The following is a 19,877-nucleotide window of genomic DNA, read 5'->3' as shown; positions in this document are numbered from 1 at the left end:
GATGGATGTACCTAATAAACTGTCCTGTGAGCGTAGAATGTAGATCCGTCCTCTTCTGCCAAGGATTTTGCCTTGAGTGGAGGTTCAGAGGCATCACTATCTCCATCATAGTGAGTTACCAAGGGAACTGGGTGAGCCATTTGAAATGAAAGGTGCACATATGAACGGAAATGGGGGTGACGTATAGCCTCACACAATCACCAGATTCACGTGCTAGACAAGCCTCTAATTATACGTTCACCGGGTAAACACGTTTTAGTTCCATTGTCCCTGTTAGCTGGGCGTGTGAACACGATTGTGTGTGTCTGTGCGTGCCAGTGTAGGTGTTTGGATCTGAGATGTGGCAATGCAGCAGCCTCTCATTCAGTCAGAGTGCTACATCTCTCCTTCATTCCTTTAGTCCTTCAGGCCAATCACTAGAAGAAAAGCAGAGAGCTTCAAACGCCCACGTTTTTCTTTCCCCATTTAGCTCAAGGCTGTTCATCCTTACATCCAATATGAAAATTGGCCTTTTTAACATCTCTGAGAGTTTACCTTGAAAATGCGTCATCTTTATTATAGGGAGAGCGAGATGGTCAAATATGGTCATACAACAGCCTTGAACAATAAGATAGTTGTTCCCCGCCGCACTTATTTCTGCTGGTGTGACCTCTGTTGTTGTGTATCGCCGTGAGGATGGAGAGGTCTCACACCTTTTCTCCCTGTGGGCACGTCATCCCCATGGCAACCCTCCTTCAGGTGCCCTTGAATTAAGTACTGAGGAGCTGAGCCCCCCCCCAACCCCTATACACACACAGACACAAACACACACACACCCCTGAGGCTGCCCCCACCCCTCCCGCGCTGACTTTGTCTACATGGCTTTCCCCTAGATGTAGCTCTCCCCTCTCCATCTCTCTCAGCCGCTTTCTCTGTCGTACAACTGGACGTACACGTGGAATAAGTATTATCTTGACATCTCTATTCATCTTCCCTTCTTCACCTCTCTCTCTTGCTCCTCCCTTTGTTCCATTCTCTGCCTCTCCCTTTCACTCCTCATTCCGTCTCTCTTTATCCCTCCCTCCCTCCCTCGCTCCCTTCCATCCCTCCCTTTCTTTCCTGCTCAATACAATAGCCTCCTTTGTGCGGTGTTTGAGTGAAGAGGATACCTGGGGCAGTGCCTGCTGTTTGACTACAGTGTTAGCATTAGCAGCACTGTTTGCTGATGGGCGAACCACATACATGCTGATGACCCAGCAACACTTCCAGGCAGGCAGCACTGCGGCTACACCAGCTCCAGCTCTGTGCACTCGTCCTGCGGGAGAACTCTGGGCCACGGCCCCTACGGCTGGCCCTGTTGTCACGGCTTCTGGCGATATTGAGAAGGAGAGGCGTTTGATAATCACCACGGTGGGAGGTCAGGTGGAGGGGACAGCGAGCTCAGCCCGTAGGTACAGAGGCATGGCCCTCCCTTTCAGACGGCAGACATTAGTATTCTTCATTCTATTCTCCCCATCGCTCTGCAGGGCTGAGGCATACACACAGAGACAATCAGACACACACACCGGCGGAGGAGGAGAAAGGACACCTATGATACCCTGGCCGTTGTAGATAAGGCTTGTTGGTTTGACATTTGCAATCTTCTTTTTTTCTCTCCACCTTTACTGATTGTGCGTCTGTGAAAGAGGCCAACACAAGCGGGTCAAACTGAACCGTTTCAAAGGCTGACAAGCACTGCATTGTGAACAGGCGGTGTGTCATCAACTCGGAGCAATTCAACAAGATTGGCGTGTTACGTACAATATCTTTTGAATGTAGTACAACATGTTATCTGCATCGGTTCCCATCCCAAACCTTTCCATTTGGCTAGAGCCCTTTTCCACCAAGTGGACCTTTGTGAGTGTGTTATTAGGCAGTGGGTGTTCAAGGAGCACTTGATGAGTACACCTATTGTACACCAGGGGATGTGTGCTACCTCAAGCCCTCTCAAAACAGATGGTCCTCCGGAGTACCCTCACTATCCACGCAGTCAACACTCGCTCGCCCGGGACACACAAGCATGCTGTATAGTATAATGGTGTGCAGTAGATACTCAATACACCGCCTTCAGAAAGTGTATTACACCCCTTGACTTTTTTGATCATGTTTTTATTTATTATTATGAACCCAACCAGCCTCTTCAGAGGACATATATATCTTTGTTTTCTTTCAGCTTTTCTGCTACATATACATACATTTGACATGTATATGTACTTTAACATACAGCAATTACATAACAATAATACCAGACACCCCTTGACTTTGTCCACATTGTAGTTACTCCACAATTACTAACAAATGACTGTGAAAATAAGGAAGCTTGTACAGAATAAATATATTCCAAACAATATATCCTGTTTGCAATAAGGCACTAAAGTAATACTGAGAAAAACAAATGTCCTGAATACAGTGTTATGTTTGGAGAAAATCCAACACAAAATGTCACTGAGTACCACTCTTCATATTTTCAAGCATGCTGGTGGCTGCATCATGTTATGGGTATGCTTGGGAGATTTGTAGGATAAAAATAAATGAAATAGAGCTAAGCACAGTCAAAGCCCTGGAGGAAAACTTGGTTCAGTCTGCTTTCCAACAGACACTGGGAAACAAATTCACCTTCGACAGAGTATTTTGTGTAGATCGTTGACAAAAAAATACAAATACAATTAAATCCATTTTAATCCCACTTTGTAACACAACAAGATGTGGACAAAGTCACGGGTGTGAATACTTACTGAAGGCGCTGTCGTGTCTGTACTTGTGCCTCTGTTACGCCCCTGAAAACAGGGGAGAAATAATCACGGGAGTGATACGGTGTTGTTTTCTCAATTAAACTTTTAGTTCAATCATTTTACAAAAGTAACACATTACAAAACAACAGAAAAACCATTATACAAATAACACAGCAAAATATCTTATTAACAACGCACATGTTCATTCACAATCGACATAAAATGGCAGCTACTCTCAGTACGATGCTATTCTTCGCTACAACCGAGCAGGGCTAATATTACTCTCTGCAAACTTAACTCTAACTTCCTCAAGATGTTACTAAGACGCACCTTAAACACTCTTCACATGTTAGCGAGTTATAACATTTAAATTACTATTTCATCAATAAAGTACCTGAAAACAGGGGAGAAATAATCACAAGAGTGATACGGTGTTGTATTCTCAATTCAACTTTTAGTTCAATGAGAAAAGACCGCGATTTCCCCAGGAATATGGGTGGAGACCAGAGCAATCGATCTCCGGCTTATAGATTAAGAGCATTTCGTAGATCACAGATTAACACTTTTAGGCACCACAAAATAAAGTAATCAATATAATGTTTACACATTACTCTCACAATTCGTATCCTTTGTACACTTGATGGATTTTAACTTTAACACAATTATATGAATGTTATCAATCTCTATCAACTAATACTGAATGCATCTTTTTAACCTTAGATGTTTTAAGATCCTCACATACTATGAACTTATTAATACTTTTGAATGTATAACAGGCTATGAATATTTCCTTTAACCTGTCACACCTCCATGCCGTGTGTGTGTGAGTGAGTGTATGCATTTACATTTAAGTCATTTAGCAGACGCTCTTATCCAGAGCGACTTACAAATTGGTGCATTCACCTTATGACATCCAGTGGAACAGTCACTTTACAATAGTGCATCTAAATCTTAAAGGGGGGGGGGGGTGTATCTCATAGTGATTGTGTTTTCCAGAGCTGTCAGCTTTAGGCCTCAGGCTGCTGTGTTTGAGTTGGTCCGTGTTCACTGTGCTTCAAGCTGTGGTTCGCTGCTGCAGTACGGAAGGCTATTTTGTAGGTAAGGTCAGATACCCAGCAGGACCACAGACAGGCGCTGCATGAGCGTAGATAGCAGCACCCACTCGTAGCACCCGCTCCAGCAGGTATATCTCACAGGTCACCCCCAAAGCCACCTGTACATAGCCCATCTGTAAACAGCCCATCTATCTACCTACCTCATCCCCATACTGGTATTTATTCATTTATCTTGCCCCTTTGCACCCCAGTATCTCTACCTGCACATTCATCTTCTGCCGATCTACCATTCCAGTGTTTAATTGCTATATTGTAAATACTTCGCCAACATGGCCTATTTACTTCCTTAACTAACCTCATTTGCACTCACTGTATATATACTTTTTGTTTTCTTTTGTTCTACTGTATTATTGACTGTATGTTTTGTTTATTCCATGTGTAACTCTGTGTTGTTGTATGTGTCGAACTGCTACGCTTTATCTTGGCCAGGTCGCAGTTGCAAATGAGAACTTGTTCTCAACTTTCCTACCTGGTTAAATAAATGTGAAATAAATCAAATAAAAATAGATGCAACCTGGAATGACAGTAACATCAACATCATCTTCCTAACGGGAATATCTGCTGATTGGTTCCATGAGCCTCGTTATGAGACCATATGAACGTCTGCAGTGGCTGACATTCATCAGCAACCCAAGCAGCTCTTTCTACCCCGTAGCCATCTACCTAGCCAGCTCCTATGTTTCAATTGATTTCCACTGTCTTTCTTTCTTTCACATTAGGCCTGACAGGAAATAAGGTGTCATACATCCCCACTGGGACCAGAGATTTCTGCTGCCAGGTGTCCCCAATCATAGCTTTTCTATTAAAACCAGGGAGTGAGTGAAAGAGACAGAGGCAGAGAGAAAGCACTTTGCCCAGCGGAGGTGCTGTGTAGAGGTGCTAAGGATCCTCTCAGAGAAAGTTTTGATCAATGCTCTGCCCAACCAGCCCCACCGCCGCCACCGCCGTTCACTGGCTGCTCATCATGTCACGCTGCGGCGCCACAGAATGGAAATAACTTTCAGATTGTTATTCTTTGCAACTGGTACATCAGTCTTTGGGTGATTTGGTGGTTCCCCAACTGGTACATCAGTCTTTGGGTGATTTGGTGGTTCCCCAACTGGTACATCAGTCTTTGGGTGATTTGGTGGTTCCCCAACTGTTACATCAGTCTTTGGGTGATTCGGTGGTTCCCCAACTGGTACATCAGTCTTTGGGTGATTTGGTGGTTCCCCAAATGCCAGCCTCCACGTTTTCTCCTTTCAGATGGAAGGAAAAGGTGATTTTGACACTCACTACATGCAAATGTACATATACAATGTTTTGACCGTATGACAGTTGACCATGACGACAAATAGAAAGGTCTTCTATGACAGTTGACCATGACGACAAATAGAATGGTCTTCTATGACAGTTGACCATGACGACAAATAGAATGGTCTTCTATGACAGTTGACCATGACGACAAATAGAAAGGTCTTCTATGACAGTTGACCATGACGACAAATAGAATGGTCTTCTATGACAGTTGACCATGATGACAAATAGACTGATCTTCTATGACAGTTGACCATGACGACAAATAATCTTCTATGTACTGGTGGATGGATTCAATGTTACATATTACACCATGTGCATGATTCATATAGTGACCGTAATGATACCACGCTTCCTCCATAAAGCACCATGGCGAAGGGATGGCAGCCATCTGTGTCAAGATGGCTGCCCTCCTAGAAAGTGTCTTCTCCGTCGATTCCCCAATGGCGAACTGCCCACGTAGTCACCATGCATATCTTTCTGTGGGGACTCATTTTAAGTGGTGGAGGTGGAGGACATGGTGGCCTTGTAGTGTGAGGTCCTCCTCTCATCCCGTTCCCAGCAGTCCCGGCGAGGAACTTGAAAGCAGCACCGCCAAGTGCAGGGAGGTGGCAGAGCGAGAGAAGAGCGAGCATAGCATTGAAAAGCGATGGCCGGATCTTCAGAGGGCGCAGTGATGTAATGAGCATCCGGCTAGATATTAAAGCTGCCGCGGCTCGGGCCAAGCTCTGAGGATTTGTGTCTCTGCTAGACCCCTCTCCAAAGTGGCTTGTATTATGTATGGCTGCTGCTGCTTTGAAAAAGGTCCTCCCCTTTCCCCAAGGCTGTAGGGTTAAGGAGCTGGCGCTTCATCAGCTACTGTTCTTACTTCTCTATGTTCTTTCTTTCCCCCTCTTTCTTTCCTCTCGGTCCTTTAGATCACAGTTTGTTTATCGTTTTTTTAAGCTTTTCTGGTGAGAAAAAAAAGTCAAAATCCCTGTTGTTGTTGTGTTGTTGATTCATTGTTTGGCTTAGCTGTGTTTATATTTATCAACTTCCCACAGGGGAGTAGCTTTTTAGGAATCCAGCCGACGAGTTCCCAGGCAAAACAAGCTCAGACAGACAGGAAATCGGTCCAAAATGTCACTGTTCAGGTGATGAGGCGGACTTTGAGGTGCTGCTTTTTGAACTCTGGATAATGTGATTGGTTATTCCTATGGGGATGGGCTGACACATTCCAAAGCAGAAAAAGAACGAGGGAGAGAGTTCCTGACGAAAGAAAGAGTTGTGCGAAATACTAATGGCGAGATGCTGCTGCATGATGTGTCTTTTATTCTGGTGTCCAAATACGCAATCAGTGGGTTTTATCTCATCTTACCTCTATGACAAAGTACACATAAAGATAGTCATGTTTAATTGGTCTTACTAGTAGTAGTGTCAGCTGTTGTACAGTAATAGTGAGTGATAGTCGATATAGAGTATTTGCTGGTGAACCTGGGTAAGAAAGGATTGTTAGCTTGCTTGGTTCATTAGCCCTCCTGCTCTGCCAGGCAGCAGTGTTTCTGGGCAAGGCTTTGTTTTCACTGCCGTGCATCTCCTAACAGGTGTCGTGTTACCTGAGTGATGCTCCTCCTCCTTCTCTGTCCTGTCCCTCTTCAATGCTCTAATCACCACCTGGGTCGTTAAAGGAAAACGCCACTATCTTTTATTCTTTCTTTTTTTCTCATTTGTCTACAGTCCCAAAATGTTGTGCATGTCAGCAATCAAGTTTAGAAGAGATTGGAAAACACGTCACCGTGACGACGTGACCAGGTGACACTTTGCTTGTTGAAAAGTTGCTTTGTGACATGTGAAACATTGGGGCTTGTTATTTAACTACTCCCATACTCAGACACTATTTCTCATCACCCCACAATTCATTGGGAAATTACAACCATGTATTTTCGATGTTGTAATATTATTAAGTTACGCCAGATTTCACTGACTGTGAATGGGATGCCGATAGCGATTTCCACCTGGTTTGTTCCTCCAGGCTATTAGGAATGTAAGTCTCGATGGCGCTGGATAGGATATTGGAATTTTGATCTTATTCTTTACGTGAATCAGGTTTCTCAGTTCAATTATATTACTCTATGTATATGGTATAGGTACGGTATATTGTCTATATAGTGCATATGACTACTGATGTTGGTGTGCCACAACAAACCAACATTTCCCTTCTACAGTTGTCTGTGAAACAACCCCACAGAGAGATATGTAACCTAGAAAATGGAGCCATCTAAGAAGTAGACAGACTATATCCCCTGCTGCCTCGCCCACGCAAAGTCACACACACACACACGCAAGTCTATGAGACACACGCACACACAAACACAAACAAATTTCGTAGCCGAACAGGGGATGTGGACAGGAAAACCATCAGAAGTTGGCTCCTCCGTCTGAGACATCTGTGTCATTGCTCTGATGACTGACAGACACTCTCTGAATCCATCACACTGAAAACCCTCCCCATTCGCTGCTGCCCCCTGCCACTAACGTGCCTGCAAGTCATCTGCTCAGAACAGCCCACTGGGCTTAAATCAGAGGGAAGGGACAAAGAGGAGGAGGAGAAGGGGGGGGGGCAGATTAATTGAGGCAGTGGAGGAAGGGGAGAGACATGCACAGTAGGAGGTGGGGAAGGAGGGAGGAAGAGAGGGAGGGAGGGAGAGGGATGCTGAGAGAAAGATGAAATCGGCAGTACAGTGCGTTTGAGGCCAATCTAGCTCATCCTCTAACACAGTGTTTCCCAAACTCGGCCCCGGGGCCCCTGTTTTGGTTCAAATAATCAAAGGTTGGTGATGAGTTGGTTATGAATCAGTTGTGTCGTCCTAGGGAAAGACCAAAACGTGTACCGGGTGGGGGGCTTGGGATCGAGTTTGGGAAACCCTGATCTATGACCCACTCCCTGGGATCCATAGGACCCTGCTCTGAGCGCTGAAGCCCCACTTGGACCCACTGTTCTAGGCCACAATGCCTCAGCGTCTTCCTTCAGAGCTCCACTCTACCGCGTTACCTGGGAGGAGTGCTTGGATTTTCTCCCTTTCTGAAAGGTGCAAGTCTAAAGCCCTAGCTATGGAAATGGTATTCACCCATGGAGCACACCTAAATAATGCAGAAATAATTGACCATGTAGCCATCTTGGAGATATCTCTACTTCAATTTGAAAATGTAGCATTAGATCGCTGCTCTGCCTTTTGGCTAAGATCAAGTGTCATATCTTCTTATCAGTTTAATATCTGATACCTATCGGTGGACTACATATTAAATGCTCCCGAGTGGCGCAGTGGTCTAAGGGACTGCAGTGCAAGAGGTGTCACTACAGGCCCTGGTTTGATTCCAGGCTGTATCACAACAGGCCGTGAGCAGGAGTCACATAGGGTGGCCCACAATTAGCTCAGTGTCGTCTGCGTTAGGGTATGGCCGGGGTAGGCCGTAATTGTAAATAAGAATTTGTCCTTTACTGGCTTGTCTAGATAAATAGTGGTTCAATATTTTTTTCAAAGCATACAATGACCGCTAACACACACTGACTGTTAACACAGCCGTGGGTGTAGACCGTGTATCGACATGTGATGCTAAGGCTTTTAACACAACCAGATATACAGTATACCTGTGCTCATAGGATTATAATAGAGAAGTAGTGTGGCACGAGCGGGTCAATATTCACTCGTGATAGCGATGACTTGGGAGGCTATAAAATAGATTGGCGCTGTATGATGATGATGCTAAGGGAAAGGGGGATCCCTAGTCAGTTGTACACCTGAATGCCTTCAATCGAAATGTGTCTTCCGCATTTAACCCCAACCCCTCTGAATCAGAGAGGTGCGGTGGGCTGCCTTAAATCGGCATCCATGTCATCGCCGTCTGGGGAACAGTGGGTTAGCTCGGGGATTCGATTCAGCAACCATTCGGTTACTGGCCCAACACTCCAACCCGTCAGGCTACCTGCCGCTAAGGCACCAGGGGGGGAAGGGGATCCTATTGGGCATAGTACAATGGTGCCCTGGCGTCTTCCTTACGAAATGAGACGTGTCTTTAATCTGTCTGGGACGATAACCGTTACGTCTGCTTGATCTAAGCGGGGGGAGACGGAGAAGAAAAGGCTTATCAAATGGCCTGTATGTAAAGCAAATCGCTCCGTCTTCCCTCTCCAAAGCTTACGCCCTCATCCTCCTACTCTTCATCCTCTGTGCTACTACTGTGCTCTTATTGGGTGGAAGAGAATTGACAGCCAATGGGCAAAGTCTGTTGGCGGGATCAGCGGCTCAGAGTGGCAGTAAATCAGGAAGCAGACATTTGAGGCTCACAGTATCCTCCTCGCTGGCTTCACTTGATCATTAGGATGCAAATGAACAAACTTGACTTGTTAATGCTGGAGGTCTAAATACCTATTTTCTCTCCCTTCTCTGAGTATTCTCTCTCTCCCTCGATCCCCCCATTGCCCAAATTGAAACGGGCATCTAACATTTTCTCTAAATACTGGGAAATTCACATTTAATGTGATTCAGTAATTTGGGCCTCTCTAAGCATTTTTCTATTAAACATGTATATGGTGTCTTAAAAAAGCTTGGGGCCGCCCACAGTAGCACAGCACATTGCTGTTGTATATTCATCGAGCCGTGGTGACGAGTGGCCAACACAGTGAACTCTGATGATCCTGCTGTCTAGATGTGATGATGTTATCTCCACCTCATCCAGTATTGGCTCCTAGAACAATGGGGATCAATAGTCTCTTGTTCTTTGGCGATACGATTGATGCAGTACTTCACAATTGTCTTTTAACACGCATATCTTATTGGAGCAAGATGTACTCTGGGAAAGGTAAGGAGGTCTGAGGAATAAGTAAACTCGTGGTCCTTCAGAATGGCTTTGCCCCTTTATGTTTGTAGCTCAGGTGAGATGGATTGCTAGCGACTAGCGTAACAGCTAATTACTACCCAAACAAACAGCTTCCATCTGGGCTTGATTTCTCAGGCGCTGTCAGCCGACGTCTACCCCTCTGTCTGGCTCCTTGAAACATGGCCCCGTCTGGGGGCCGATGACACTCAGCAGCCATGATTTATTGCCCGTTTTAGCCCTTATCGGTGCTTCCTGCGGCACTTTACCTCGTCTTCCTCTTGATTAACATCTCCCCCTTGTTGTGGTGCTCGGTTTTTACCACCCATTCTTCTTTTAGAGTGGGGTTGGTGAAGAGAGGAGCGTGAGAGCAAGCGAGCAAGGGAGTTGATAGTTTGGGTGATTTGTGGCCCCTCTTGGGAACCATGGTTTCCATTGGGGGTCATCAGCTCCCCGTCTCAACTCCCCCCGTGGAGGAAATGCATTCCTTATCTGTCAGTCATCCGTCTTGCTGTGTCAGTTTCTCCCCCCCCCCTCGCTGTAGTATCTCAGGCAGGGAAGTTCCCAGTCCGCCAGCTATCTATCATACTACACTCACAGGTGTAGAGATTATGGTGCACAGGCAACACTTAAGGGATTAAAGGGTACTACTGCAGTACTACAGTTTAGCCAGTTATGATTGGCTCTCAGTCTTACAAGTGTCAAGAGTCAACCCTATCCATGTTGTTGTAAGGCCACTGTTGTGCAACTGTAGAGCTCATAATTGAATTTCCGTTGCTGAACAAAATAAGGAACTCTTGGAAACAAGTGAGTCCTCTTATGAAAAGTCTATAACTGTATAACTGTACTCATCCAATTTGGTGATACAAACCTTGCAATCAAAACTTTTGTTTCAGGCTACTGTGAGCTGATTGGCCCCTTGAAACCAAAATAATTTAGCGTGACTATACTGATCCAATCAGAGAATGGCTTCTGACAGTATTGGCATGAACATACGTAGCCATTTTTAGCTCCGGTTATAGGTCAAATTGATTTAAAAAATGAATTGACAATAGACTGCACTGCTGAGTACTCAGACAAGCTGAAAAGCATAGATCAGACTCCAAACGCATCCTGCTCAGTGATTGGCTCCATTTTAACAATCATAAGAGACATAAGTGCCACACAACCCCGGTATTCACGTGCACTTTTCAAATGACTTCCTAAGTGCAATTTGATTTGAGCTGCATTCCCTTCCTGCCAAACCCATTTCCCATGTTAAATGTTGAAAGATTGCATGCGTTTATCCCATTTGAGAATTATACACCTGCCCCAAATGAAAGGACTAGAGTTTATCAGAATTTCCCACCAGTCACATTAATTACATGGTGTCATTTTACTCCCAACCGTTGGTTATGCTCTGTCAAAGCTCAGCGCCAATTATAATTACACTCTGGCATGCTGGGAATTAGCACTGTCCACAAGCGGTCGTCTGGACGAACATCTGCAGTGGTAATGCGGACATAGAAGTGCTTCCTCCGCTTCTAATTGAAGTTCCAGGTCACATAACTAATGTAAAGCTAATGTACAGTATGTATCTTCATGTGTACATGAGCATGTTCATTAGATTTACATTTAGCTTTCCCTGATAATGTTTGCATACTATGTGCTGGGAGTCTGTGGGTTTGTGTTTGAGGGCCCCCGTGATTCTATGTGTCGCAGGAGGCCAGGTAGATGGAGAAGAAGAATGGAGGGGAGCGGAGAGATGCAGGGGAGAGAAGGCACTGTGATTTCTCTCTGTCTTCGCCACCGAGAGGTGACCTCTAACTCGGCGATATGAAGTGTCACGCAACATTACCTCTCCCTTCTCCCAGACGCAGATGTTTTATTTTTTGCGCCACGCCGCGGAGGGAAAACAATTCCTTTTCCTCTTTGATTAATGTCTGATACGTGGGCTGCCGGGACACAGGCAGAGGAGGTTGTGGAGAATAGAAAAAGGTTTCCTTTCTTCTCTTCTCCCTCTCCCTTTCTCTTGTATGGTTCCCTGTATCAATTAGTCTTTGTGACTGGGTCTGCCCTATGTCTGTCCGGTGACTGGTTCTGCCCTACGTCTGTCCGGTGACTGGGTCTGCCCTACGTCTGTCCGGTGACTGGGTCTGCCCTACGTCTGTCCGGTGACTGGGTCTGCCCTACGTCTGTCCGGTGACTGGGTCTGCCCTACGTCTGTCCGGTGACTGGGTCTGCCCTACGACAGTCCACCCATCTGTTCGGTGACTGGGTCTGCCCTACGACTGTCCATCCATCTGTCTGGTGACTGGGTCTGCCCTACGACTCTCCGCCCATCTGTCTGGTGACTGGGTCTGCCCTACGACTGTCCGGTGACTGGGTCTGCCCTACGTCTGTCCGGTGACTGGGTCTGCCCTACGTCTGTCCGGTGACTGGGTCTGCCCTACGTCTGTCCGGTGACTGGGTCTGCCCTACGTCTGTCCGGTGACTGGGTCTGCCCTACGTCTGTCCGGTGACTGGGTCTGCCCTACGACAGTCCACCCATCTGTCCGGTGACTAGGTCTGCCCTACGACTGTCCATCCATCTGTCTGGTGACTGGGTCTGCCCTACGACTGTCCGCCCATCTGTCTGGTGACTGGGTCTGCCCTACGACTGTCCGGTGACTGGGTCTGCCCTACGTCTGTCCGGTGACTGGGTCTGCCCTACGTCTGTCCGGTGACTGGGTCTGCCCTACGTCTGTCCGGTGACTGGGTCTGCCCTACGTCTGTCCGGTGACTGGGTCTGCCCTACGACTGTCCGGTGACTGGGTCTGCCCTACGTCTGTCCGGTGACTGGGTCTGCCCTACGTCTGTCCGGTGATTGGGTCTGCCCTACGTCTGTCCGGTGACTGGGTCTGCCCTACGACAGTCCACCCATCTGTCCGGTGACTGGGTCTGCCCTACGACTGTCCATCCATCTGTCTGGTGACTGGGTCTGCCCTACGACTGTCCGCCCATCTGTCTGGTGACTGGGTCTGCCCTACGACTGTCCTGTGACTGGGTCTGCCCTACAACTGTCCGGTGACTGGGTCTGCCCTACGACTGTCCGCCCATCTGTCTGGTGACTGGGTCTGCCCTACGACTGTCCGGTGACTGGGTCTGCCCTATGACTCTCCGCCCATCTGTCTGGTGACTGGGTCTGCCCTACAACTGTCTGGTGACTGGGTCTGCCCTACGACTGTCCGCCCGTCTGTCCGGTGACTGGGTCTGCCCTACGACTGTCTATCAGTCCATCCGGTGACTGGGTCTGCCATACGACTGTCCATCCGTCTGTCCATTGGCTGGGTCTGCCCTACGACTGTCCGCCCGTCTGTCCATCGGCTGACTCTGTCCTACGACAGTCCATCCGTCTGTCTGGTGACTGGGTCTGCCTTACGACTGTCCATCCGTCTGTCCATTGGCTGGGTCTGCCCTACGACTGTCCGCCCGTCTGTCCATCGGCTGACTCTGTCCTACGACAGTCCATCCGTCTGTCTGGTGACTGGGTCTGCCCTACGACTGTCCGCCCGTCTGTCCGGTGACTGGGTCTGCCCTACGACTGTCCGCCCGTCCATCCGGTGACTGGGTCTGCCATACGACTGTCTATCAGTCCGTCCGGTGACTGGGTCTGCCCTACGACTGTCCACCCGTCTGTCCGGTGACTGGGTCTGCCCTACGACAGTCCATCCATCTGTCCATTGGCTGGGTCTGCCCTACGACAGTCCATCCGTCTGTCCGATAGGGTGGTTAATTACCATGGTATGAGGCCCTGACTCCCACCTGTCCCAGTCCATCTCCCACCCAGCATGGGTGGTAATTACCTGTCAACGCCACACCATCAGATAACAACACTGACATTCCATTGGATAAAGTGTCTCACTCTTAACCTTCAACGCCGATTCATTATTTTTTTTCACAGTGAGGAAGGAATAAGAATGTCAAATGTCATTGGCGGAGCTGGCTTTTAGGGGGTTTGGCATGTCGTGTGTGATCTTAATCACACTTGGGCCCTTTGTGATGTGATGGTGGTCTGGCTGGGGTTTTATGGGGAGAAATGCCAGCAGTGACACTGTGACAGGCCGTCCCCATGGAGGGAAGCTGCCAGAAGGATATCAACTCTGACATGTCAAAGGTACGGCGATGGGCTGACGACGACGCAGGCAGTGGTGTCATTGATTGCTCTGCCTAGCAGGCCTGTCAAGTGACCGGGTCCATGTTGTTACGTGGCCATGCTGTTAAACATTAGATACAAAGCCAACATTCTGGGGTCTGTGGGGGCCAAGGAAACGACAACCCTGTAGTACGCACAGCCCTCTGCTGGGCTGAATTTCTACAGAGAGACAGAAGGAGGGGGAGAGATGGAGGGGGAGACAGGAGGAGGGGGAGAGATGGAGGAGGAGACAGGAGGAGGGGGTGAGATGGAGGAGGAGACAGGAGGAGGGGAGAGATGGAGGAGGAGACAGGAGGAGGGGGAGAGATGGAGGAGGAGACAGGAGGAGGGGGAGAGATGGAGGAGGAGACAGGAGGAGGGGGAGAGATGGAGGAGGAGACAGGAGGAGGGGGAGAGATGGAGGAGGAGACAGGAGGAGGGGGAGAGATGGAGGAGGAGACAGGAGGAGGGGGAGAGATGGAGGAGGAGACAGGAGGAGGGGGAGAGATGGAGGAGGAGACAGGAGGAGGGGGAGAGATGGAGGAGGAGACAGGAGGAGGGGGAGAGATGGAGGGGGAGACAGGAGGAGGGGGTGAGATGGAGGAGGAGACAGGAGGAGGGGAGAGATGGAGGAGGAGACAGGAGGAGGGGGAGAGATGGAGGAGGAGACAGGAGGAGGGGGAGAGATGGAGGAGGAGACAGGAGGAGGGGGTGAAATGGAGGAGGAGACAGGAGGAGGGGAGAGATGGAGGAGGAGACAGGAGGAGGGGAGAGATGGAGGATGAGACAGGAGGAGGGGGAGAGATGGAGGAGGAGACAGGAGGAGGGGGTGAAATGGAGGAGGAGACAGAAGGACAGGGAGAGATGGAGGAGGAGACAGGAGGAGGGGGAGAGATGGAGGATGAGACAGGAGGAGGGGGAGAGATGGAGGAGGAGACAGGAGGAGGGGGAGAGATGGAGGAGGAGACATGAGGAGGGGGAGAGATGGAGGAGGAGACAGAAGGACAGGGAGAGATGGAGGAGGAGACAGGAGGAGGGGGAGAGATGGAGGATGAGACAGGAGGAGGGGGAGAGATGGAGGAGGAGACAGGAGGAGGGGGAGAGATGGAGGAGGAGACATGAGGAGGGGTGAAATGGAGGGGGAAGTCAGGAGGAGGGGAGAAATAAAAAGTCTGAAAAGTAAAAGAGTGTTGAAAAGTAACTTGAAAACTGAGCTGTGTGTACAATAGTTGTGTGTGTGTGTGTATGCCTACTTAAATGTTTTGGTGTGTGACAGAGATCTGTTGCCAAACCCATTACGGAACCGTGCAGCACATCTTAAATTGCCATATTTTTGTCAAGGACTGCTCTCCTAAGCTCCATTTTTTTGGGAGGAGTGGAAACAGGAAATTGATCATAAGGAAGCAAAGTGAAGTAGGCGGGGGAGGGAGCTGAAAAGGGGTGAATGGCCCTAGCAACCAGAGTATCTGGCAAGGTGACTTTCAATCTCAAGAAAGTAGTGCTCGGCATTGCGAAATGATTGGCAGGGGAATATACATCCACCTTGCTCTTTCCACAGCAGAACGTTATTTGCCCAGGTATTAAATCCTTCAGCACCGTTTAATATATTGGTTACAGCTACGCAGGTTATGTTTGATCATCTTTTACTCATATTTGCACAAGGCACTCCCGTGTGAAGACACTTCCACTTAATAAGGAAGCAAAAAAAGGGTTGTAGCTAGACATAATACTTGCAATGTCCCTGGCTGAGCATCACCGCAGACCAAACCCACTCTTTAGTCTGAAGAAAATGCAGTAGATGCCAGAGACTGATCGAAAATAGAGGACCTCTTGGATTGGATGCCTGACTAGAGACATTCATCTCTGGTTACAGGTGGAGATTGGGCAATTGTCTCTTGCGTCTTGGAAGGTCAACGGTAGCGTCTGCATTGGAGCCCGAAAGGCCAAGTGACCAGACGCCTACTGAGATGAGAGCAGAGAGACAGGGGGGAGGAGATGTAGAGGCCAGGCAGGGGTGTCGGAAGTGGCAAACGTTAATTCTGTCCATCAGAGTTCCATGGCTTGTATGCAGCTCAAGAGAGTATGGCTTGTGGGGGAGGGAGAGCGGGTGAGCACTTTGGTTCCAATCACTGTCATTATGCAGCGCGGCCTTGTTTGCAGGAGTGTAATCAGACAACACAGACATCAGCTAATATGTGATTTTTTTTTCATTAGCCACCAATGCAGCAACCTTTGAGGCTATTGATGGTTGTTTAGCGGGATGGCTTTTGTTGAATGGAAGGACTAAGGGACAGAGCCCATATCCAGGGCGAGCTATCAGTCCAGTGGTTATTAACCAACAGAGGGGCTGACAAACAATGTTCTCTCTCTGAAAGCCGCTGTTTAGAAACGTTCCCCGATGGGCAATTGCAGGACTAGGAAAGGACAGATGGTGGTAAATGCTACTATTGTGTCTGTAATGTGGCATTGTATGCTGAGGCTGACTTTATTACATGATCTGAATAGCCATTCAGCAGATGTTGTTAGCCAGAGAGACTTGCCTCACAGTCGGTGCAGTAACAGTCAGGAACATTTCTTGAGGCAATTGTGACAATCAACCCAGGAACTTTGCCACCATCTAACCAACCAGCACTCACTTTGCTCTGGACTCTGCTGAACAATGGCCAGCAGACAGTTTCTAGGCCTCCTGCTTGTGATTCGGTGGACAGAGCATGCGGATGCAGTAGAGGTGAAGCGTCAGCTGTTTATCAGTATATCGGTCCCAGCTTTGAAGCGTTTGCATAGACTTTTCCTTCCAGATGATATAGGGGTGAACAGGCCATGGCTTGGGCCTGTCATGTGACCCAGAATATTACCCAATAGAGCAGGACCCAGAGCCGGGGCAGAGGAGCCTACAAGCCCAGTAAATACGCTCCATTTTCTTCCTCATAACCCCCAATGTTATTACCTGGGCCTGCCTAACTGACTGACGCTTATCTCACTGTATAGGAGAGGCAGAGTGAGATAGAGAGACCATTGGGCTGCCAAAGTACACCAGTGGTGGAAAGTTAACACCAGCCACATGTAACTAGGGCTCCCGGGAAGGTGGAATGGCCGGTGGGGCAGCGCTGCTACCCGCTGAGTTGTTGAGGGGCAGTGGGGTTACCACCGTGGCAGGCTGCCCCCCAGATGACCCGCGGAATTGCTCCAGCAGTATGTCCAACGCCCGGTCAGCCAGTGTTTGGACCCCCTACATCAGCCCATTAAGCAGTTCCCCGTGCCTACCAATGGGTCTGCTGGGTCAGTCATGGCCAGGTCGTACTATTAGGTATGAAGGTAAGACCCAGATGCAGACCACGTCAAATAAACAATAGTTTCATATTCCAACAAGGACAGGCAATAGACAGGGCAAGGCAGGCAGAGGTCAGTAAACCAGAGGTGGGGCAACGGTACCGGGCGGCAGGTAGGCTCAGAGTAAGGCAGAGGTCGGTAATCCAGATGGGGGCAATGGTACAAGTCAGCAGGCAGGCTCAGGGGCAGGGGCAGGAAGAGTGGTCAGGTGGGCTCGGAGTCAGAACAGGCAAGAGTCAAAACCAGAAGTACGAGAAAAGAGAGACTAGAAAAAGCAGGAGCCTAAACACAAACCGCTGGTTGACTTGAACAAACAAGACAATCTGGCAACAGACAAACAGAGAAGACAGGTATAAATACACGGGGGATAATGAGGAAGATGGGCAACACCTGGAGGGGGGTGGAGACAATCACAAAGACAAGTGAAACAGATCAGGGTGTGACAAAAGAGGCAGCTGAACATTTTTGTCTCACCTATAATGACTCAAATAATTGAGTGTACATTGTGCTTGACTGTGTGCTCCTGAATTTCAACTTAGGTGCACATGTACTCCTTGTAGGAAATATCAGCGTAGAACTTTAATCCTAAATAAGCTGTACAACATTTTGTGGCAGGGTGCTTTGTTGATTCTCGATGTTCAGTTGTACAACTGTTTATTTGTATTTGAAATACATTGATAAAGCAACTCTGAAATGTAGCAAAATACCAAATAAATTCTTACTAATAAAACATTTCCTGTTTTAGAAACATTACAAAGCATAAATCATCCGTTTAGTGATTGTTTTGTGTGTAATTATGGCAATTGAAATGTTGCTCTGGTAAAAAAAATCTGAGTGGCTGGTAGTTTTTTATATTTACCTGCTATAGTGGCTGGTGGACCAAAAAGTGAATTCCCCACCCGTGTACTGGTATCATGATAGATAGTGAGTGGGTGGAGTGTTTTGATGAAGGACATAGAAAGCAAACCGAGTAGTCACATCAGCCACTGCAGTTCAATGAACTGAATTCTGTCAATAGCTCACCTGGGTTCCCGAACGGAAGCTAATCACTGAGAGATGTTGTGTCCTCAAAGGAAGGGCAAGACGTTTGTTCTCCTGAAGCCAAATCTGACACAGCTTGTTGCTCAGGAAATATTGATGCTTGGTAGGGGGCGTCTCCCAGGCAGTATCCAGTTGGAGTCAGATTGGCAGGTTGATCACTTCCTATTAAAACGACAAGGGCTCTCATCACACAGCCCAGCAGGTGGTTACCGTGGCGACGGGGTTGCCAACCAAAGACACCTTTGAAGGACCCCAGTTTGCCAGGCTGTCCAGGAAATAGCTTTCTGACCAGATGTCTGAAGCTAGGTGCAAACTATTGTAGTTATTAGCACTAAACAGAGGAAAACAGATTGAAACAGGGAGGGACTACATGAACATGTTCAGTAGGATTTTTGCCTATTTTGCGAAATACACTATATATGCAAAAGTATGTGGACACCCCTTCAAATGAATGGAAGAACTTCACTGGCCTGCACAGAGCCCTGGCCTTCACCCCTTCGAACACCTTAGGAATGAATTGGAACGCCGTCAGCGAGCCAGGCCTAATCGCCCAACATCAGGGCCCGACCTCACTAATGCTATGGTGGCTGAATGGAAGTAAGTCATGTAAGTAAGTAAGTCAGTAAGTCAGTAACTAATGTTCCAACATCTAGTGGAAAGCCTTCCCAGAAGAGTGGAGGCTGTTATATCAGCAAAGGATGGGATGTTCGATGAGTCCACATACTTTTGGTCATGTCGTGTATGTTGCTATGGTGTGAAGAAATGAATACTTCCTGAAACTATACTTAGGTTGTATAGTCCTGTATTGTCACCTGTTTCTATAGATCTTCTGCAGACACATAAGACAACAGATGTGGACAGAAGAAGTGGAGCTGAATGGTGTCTTATCAAGGCTGCAGAGGGGAAGAAAGGAGGAGAGAGAGAGGGGACAGAAAATAAGAGGAAGAAAACATAGAGAAACAATGAAAAGGAAGAGGATGGAGAGAAGGGGGAAGTAGTGAAGCCTACATGAAGAGTAAGGGGAGACCAGGATGAAAGAGGGAAGCAGCATGTTCGGCACCTACCTCGGGCTATCTGTATCAGGGGTAAGGCCCTAACTCCGCCAATTAAAACTTTCTCAGACTTGTAGTGCCAGCCTGCTTCTGTTATGCCAAAAAACTCTCTCTCTTTCTTTCTCTCTCCCTCTTTCTTTCTTTCACTCCCTCGCAAGCTCTCTTTTCTCTTCTGTGTGGATGAGTCCTCTGTTCTTTTGATGTTCAATGGGAGAAAAACCATGCAGAGAATATCACTCAGCGAGAGAGAAAAAGAGGGGGATTAGAGAGCAAGACAGAAATAAAG

The 19,877-nt window shown here is 47.9% G+C and overlaps 1 protein-coding gene and 1 pseudogene across 7 annotated transcripts in view; both read left to right on the top strand.

The window, feature by feature from the left end:
* The window catches only part of LOC124013620 (neurexin-2-like), a 1,135,017-nt gene that overhangs the window by 825,295 nt on the left and 289,845 nt on the right, over positions 1 to 19,877 (top strand). The gene's annotated exons all lie outside the window — the stretch shown is intronic.
* LOC124014646 lies at positions 8,358 to 8,451 on the top strand (annotated as a pseudogene).

The sequence above is a fragment of the Oncorhynchus gorbuscha genome, linkage group LG25 (genome assembly GCF_021184085.1).
Source record: "Oncorhynchus gorbuscha isolate QuinsamMale2020 ecotype Even-year linkage group LG25, OgorEven_v1.0, whole genome shotgun sequence".
NCBI classification, from domain to species: domain Eukaryota; kingdom Metazoa; phylum Chordata; class Actinopteri; order Salmoniformes; family Salmonidae; genus Oncorhynchus; species Oncorhynchus gorbuscha.
The sequence above is the reverse complement of the archived record's forward strand: the minus strand, read 5'-3'. Positions and strand labels throughout refer to the sequence as shown.